The following is a 6567-nucleotide window of genomic DNA, read 5'->3' as shown; positions in this document are numbered from 1 at the left end:
ACGTTCACGTTTTTTTTGTGAATGGATGTGACAGTGTGAGAGACCGTGGAAAAAGTGGCCAACAAAAAAAGAGAAAATGTGTCTGAAAGAAGGCATAATGGTTCGCACTATCCGCGCGGCACAATTGTATTTGAGATAACCATATTAAAGAGTTTGTCTGGCAGCGCTTACAAACCTATAATAATAAATATAAATCTTTCCGAACACATCTAGAAGGTAAAGAAAAACGCCAATATCGATGCCCCAACACCTTTCCCCGAGTATGCGCAATCGCTCGCGTACCACACGCGAGTATCAGATCGCACGTGCTCGATGGATGCAAAATCAAAGCTAGAGCCGTTACGACGATCACGGCATGTCGTTTCGTTTGATGCGTTTTTTCCATGCTGCGTGCTCAGCATACCAGCCAAATACCACCAAGGCAGCGGTATTAGTGTTGGTGTACTTTGTTTTCTGTCTGGAGCAGAATATTACAAGCATATTTTGACGGCTGACTGAACGGTCTTTCAACCAGGGTGTTCTGAGGAGTGAGGTTGATTTCCTATATGGATGTCTGAACAGTGATAGCAACTGTCCACAGAAGTTCCAACCAAGGGCAGGCTCGATTGTTTGACCGGAAATGGTTTACTATTACGTTTGATCTCGACATCAAAAGATTTGAAATTCAGAATGGACTTCATAAGAGGGAAAACACAGGTGAGAATAGTTTTACTCTTTAATATTCAACAAATCGCCAATTTACCTTGAATTATTCGCTGTCTTGAAAAGATAGTTTAAACTTTGGTGATATAAGACGTTCGTGTTTCTTGTTCTTTGAACTTTATTGATTGATCGTTTCTTCTTCTTCTTCTTTGGCACTACAACCTCGAGAGGTCTCGGCCTGCCATTTCTGGCTTTCTGTGACTTAATTTTACCCGTAGAAAAGTAGTCAGCCTTACGTACGGGGAGGCGGTCTGGATGGGATTTGAACCCCGGTCTTGCCGTGTGAAGACCGGCGCCGCTGTCGCCTCGGCCACCGGACTACCCCGATTGATCGTTTAATATTGATAAATCGTAAATGTTAATTTGAATTATTTCAAATTTATTTTCGTGTTATTTTCTTTATTCTTCATATCCAAATCGGTCTTAAAGATTGTGGGTTAGTCTTTTAAAATAGTCATTGTCAAACTTTTTTTTTCTGTCGTGATGGTAACAGCGTGTAGGGATTTTTTTCATGTTTCGTTAGTTTTTAGTGAATTATCAGTTTTAATACATTTATTAAGAGCTTTAAATCCTTTTTGTATTTTTTATGAAAAACTAAAGTTATAAAATACAATAATTAATTTACTCAATTATGAACTGTAATATATAAAAGTAAACCTGTAAAATTGAAAGGAAGAACAAGAACTTCAACAAAGTAAAATGCTTGAGCGTTATAATTTAATTCAGAAAGAACCATAAATCCACCACATCTTGTAAAAACCGATCAGTCTTAATAGGGGCACATTAGTTCTGTATAAATACATTAAGCTTGATGATGTCATCAAGTACCCATGTCAGTCTCATTCGTCTGTACCGTTCTACCTGTGCCAAGAATAAATAACAACAAAAAGCATCCCTTTATCCCACGGATCTAGCATGGTTCGCAACGTACACCAGCAGCTCAACAAGGAACTCCAGCTAACTATAGTGTGACGAGCGTAACGTAGAAGAAAAATCGCCTCCAGGCTAATGGCGTTTTTTATGCTGGCGTTGTATATTTTCCTCCTCACACACACGGTCCCTTTTTTCCTGAATCTCCGGTGCGACGGTGCGTTATTATTACCATTTATTTCATCTTTTGCTCCGCACAAGCCCTGCGGTCCGATTGCCTTGTCGTCGGTACAGTTTGTTTTTCCGATCCCATTTTCCACCGTATTCTGGCGTCGTAGAGTGTGGGGGGGTTTCGGTTTCTGTGTCAGTTTTCTTACCGATGATGCTCGCACCACATAATGTGGGGAGATGATCGCACGGGGAGCCAACAAACAAATCAGGCACGGGAGGGTAAGAATTAAAACAAGCTAAACGGCATGGATCAAACGGGCCACTGGTAGTGCACCGGGAAGAGAGAAAAGGAGAGAGAGAGACAGAGGGATACAAAAAATACAACAAAACAAATCTGTTGCGTTATGTTCTTGGAATTATCGACTCAGGTTGCCGACGTTGCTGTAGTCGGTTGGAACACAGTCCTTCGTAGGCTTCGGAACCATTCTTCGGGCAGTAAAACCCAGAAGGGAACATGCACAAGGTACAACAGTTCACCCCGCAGGGTTAAATAGACTGACTGTATTACCTTACTGACGAACTGAGGTTTTTCTTGTATTCTTATCTGTTCTTCAAAACATTTTAGAATCAAACAAAAAAGAGTTAAAATAATATAATAAGCTAAAATGTTTTCATACTCTTAAGAATCCACTCGAAAAATAATACTGAAAATAAACCTAATTGGTGCGCTAATGTGACGGGTGATGCATGTTGAAAACATTAAATTATCCTTCTGAAGAGCTATGCGAAATGATTTCCTATTCCAATTATGTCCCAGCTATTTGCAATGCACTCTGAAACGTTCTAGCTCAAGGACAGTTCTGTTGACAAATGAGTTAAACCTGTCTACACTGACAGGTGTTTAAGTCGTCCGCTTATGAAGTCGTTTCACGGGTTTTCCTTGTTCTTGAGTTCTAAAGCATGAAGGACTGACCACCTAGAAGACGGCATCATTTGCAACGTAACTGTTGTAATTTAAGTTAATTGGCTAAGATAGCAGAGGTAAGTATGATTGAGAGTTGAAACGCACAGTGACGGTTCTGATTGATTAAGTTTTGTTCAAATATTTCTATACAAGGTTTTTTTTAAAAGCCTCAATATTTTGTAGACTTTTTGCAGATTTAAAGTTGTATCTGTTTTTAAGATAAATCGAGGCTAAACGTCACGTTGCCTTTTCCCTTCCAACGCCAAAACCGTTGCGCCATATTGTCGTCTACGCAATTGTTTGCCAATGTGCCTCGGTACACTCAATGCGCTGGTATGAACGCATGCTGCCAAGTATTTGAATAGGTTTTGGGTTTCATTTTGTACATTAGCTTCTCCATTTGCTGTGTGCGCTTATGTTTTGGTTCGGTTATTGTTTGGCCTGTTGTTCTGCTGTGTTTCTCATTGCATACGAGCTGGTTTTCGTTCCGTACAAGCCTTCCACAACAAAGTCATTTAAATATCTCACCAAACAATGAAAAAAAAAAGAACGGCAGCCATGCAATGCGTTTTCTCAATGAGATCTAAATTCACATATGACTCCATTTTGCCTTGGCACCACACAAAGATGAAATGTGGATGAATTGTTTCATACATATTCGAATCATAGTGTGAGTACTATAAGATAAGAGATAAGAATAAGTCTTAAATAAAGTCTGTTTTATCTCACGTCGAAATTCAGCTAATATTTAAATAGTCCTGAAGGATTAAAAGATTAAGTAAAAGCGATAAAGTCAACCCAAACACAGTCACTATCAAGGACCTATTTAAACCCTATTGCGCCCATTTAACCACATCGGCACACGTTACTCCCTTGCAGCAAAAAAAAAAAAAACGAAGAGAAAATAAATCTGTCTGAATTTTACCCCACAAGCAGTTTTTAATTTTCATCTCCTTATTGACAGTGCAACCCGTTCCCCCAGGCCCGCACAGCAACAATGCAATAGAAATGGTTGCCACAATAGTCAAACCCTCCCGTACGCCAGTACGCAGGGCGGAACTACATCTCCCGGGAATTGGTTGGTGGCCCATTTAGTGGCCTTCCAGGCACGCTTATCCGTGTGGACGTCCTGGTGCATCATCTCCACCCACTGCGGCGGGGTTTTTTTTGCATGATGGCGACACACGCAAGGACCTAGGCCCTCGGAACAGCCGGCGGGAATGATGAAGTGCCTAATCAACCAATAAAACCATAAGCAGCAGCAGTGGCAGGCTCGAGAGCAAGCTCAAGAACCCTTCTTTTTGTGCGCGTGTGTGTGTGTGTGTGTCTCAAAGAACCCCATCGCCATCCTCATCATCATTAGCCTGCTTATGGCGATTAACCTCCTGCAGGATATACAAACATGTGGATCGTATGGGCAAGCGTGTGCGCAAAGGGGTTTCCGGTTATGCCATCTCTCTCTCGCTCTCTCGCTCTCGTTCTTTCGGTTGTAATGCTCTTCAACCGGGGATTCGCCTTGGCCTAGACGTCATCATCCGTCCGTCATTCGCTGTGCTCGACTGCTGAAGGACCCGCCGTGCTTGAAGGCGTACCAACGCGCGCATAATTGAGTGCCAAACCAGAATCCCGTGGCAAGGGAAACGCAAAACGGAAACCCACTTATGGGCAAAGAACAGCCAACGGATCGCTCCATAGAACCCCGCGCGAGTGTGGTTCGCCACGTTTCGCCAGGGCAGCACGAATTTTATGCAGCGAAGTAGGATGGAATGTGAGTGTAGGGGATTTTATCTTTTTTGTTTCTGCACAGAATTTAACCACGGCCATGGTTGATTTGTGCAGCATAAAGGACAGTGTGTTTCATTCATACCGAACTGGTCTGGTTGAATAAAGGATAGTGTGCGACAAAGGGAGAAATGGAGCGATTGTTTGGCGCGCTCTTGGGGGGGGGGAGGGGAGCAAAATAGGAAAGCCTAAGAGGACTCTAAACAAGGGGTCTAGCAAAATTAAAGTGAGATGAGTAAAATACTGCTTTAATTTGAAAATTATGCTTGACTCAATTACATTTTTAGTTTTGCAAGCTTTTTGCATTTTGATTTGTTGTGAATTTGTTTCCCAGTAATAAGTCTTTTTTTATCATCAATTTACTTTACAATATTTAATCAAAAAAATTTATACTTAACGAAGCATTTTCGTTGTAATTAATTAAAACAAAATTCGTCTTCTTTTAAACCAAAGGTGAAGTTCTACGTATAAAGGTGAACAGATGCTGAAACGGTTTAAAAAACTGGACGAGACAACTGAGTACATGAGATTTATAGGATGAGCGATTGGAAAACAATGTAGTTTTACCTGTTGACTGATTATGCTTTTATTTATCTTTTATATAATTTCATAAAGGATGATAACCTGGACAAAATGTTGCTAGCTTTTACGTTATATTATCTTCCCTTCTTATTCGTCCGATTTCATTTATTTAAAATATCTCTTATTTTGTTGCTAAAGATCAGGAAACACTGATACTTCTTTTCTGTTAGTTGTCTTGATTCAGTTAGTGTTATATTCAACTTAGTGCATGTTTGTGTATTAATTAAACAACATTCTTAAAAATCACGTTAACTAAAAAAAAAACTTTAATAAACTGCTACAGAATAGTTTGTTCAAGCCTAGCAATATTTTAGAATCATAAGCCACCTGGAGTCTTTATTCAAAATTTTTAATAAAATAAAGTTACTCATTTTGGCAATTGGTCGACAGATCGATCTGTTTTTAAATGTTTTATTTACCTTTTTTAATTTTTTTCACCGTATGTTATTTAACTTACATATAAGTGCTTGTCACTGTTGTAAATTGTTTTAAAAAATCTGCTTAGTTTTTCGTTTTGCTATCTTGGCCTGCTACAACAATCCTTGATAGCACTCACGGTCTTGTACCGCCGTCTTCCGTTATCCTGGCTTTTATGCCGGACGCATCAATGTCATCAATCTTTATTTTGGACCTCTTCTTACGACTCTTCTGATCATTTGTAAGGTCTAAAAGAATATTAGATTATTAGCATGGGCAGTCCGTTGGCCGGGGCGACCGGGGTTCAAATCCCATCCAGACCGCCTCCTCTGTACGTAAGGCTGACTATTTTGCTACGGGTAAAACTAAGTCACAGAAAGCCAGAAATGGCAGGCCGAGACCTCTCGAGGTTGTAGTGCCTAGGAACAATAGGAAAAGAATATTACGAGCTGGGTATTCCGGCGTCATTCTCATGACATGATAAGCCCAGTAACTGCCGAGTCGAATGAAGCAATTTTTGCACTTTGTTGTGTTGGCAAAACGCCAGAGAGCAGCTGCAGTGTTTGAAAAGAAATTGTCATCTGCGAATGTCTTCTTTATAGACGAAAACAGCCACCGGTGCGGTCAGAATTCAGTGATATCTCAATCGTGACCTGATTTGAATTAAAAAAACAACCATTTTCTTCAAAAACTTGACAGGTTTTAAATCCTCCTTACCTCTGGTTGGAATAACCAACATTTTTCAATTTCCATGCTCCATACAGGTGAGTTCTAGTTAATTAACTAGATTAGTGATTGGAGAAGATATCGTTTCATCTTCACTTCAAATTATAGACAAACGCATCGCAAACACCCGGCAATGTTTTATCATTTCGCCCACCACATCTGGCCGGATGACACATAAGTCGGCTCAAGATCTACGCTCTTAACCACCGTAGAAACGTCCAGCAACAGTAAACCATCCATTAAACGCTTCGCAATCAATTGCACTCGCGTTCGATGATCCTTAAGCTGAAGATGATCCATCCTCGCACGCCGCAGCGTGGACCAGCTAATGAGTGGTTCATGCGTTCCGCTGC

Source organism: Anopheles stephensi, chromosome 3, assembly GCF_013141755.1.
Source record: "Anopheles stephensi strain Indian chromosome 3, UCI_ANSTEP_V1.0, whole genome shotgun sequence".
In the NCBI taxonomy this organism is placed as follows: Eukaryota; Metazoa; Arthropoda; class Insecta; order Diptera; family Culicidae; genus Anopheles; species Anopheles stephensi.
The sequence above is the reverse complement of the archived record's forward strand: the minus strand, read 5'-3'. Positions refer to the sequence as shown.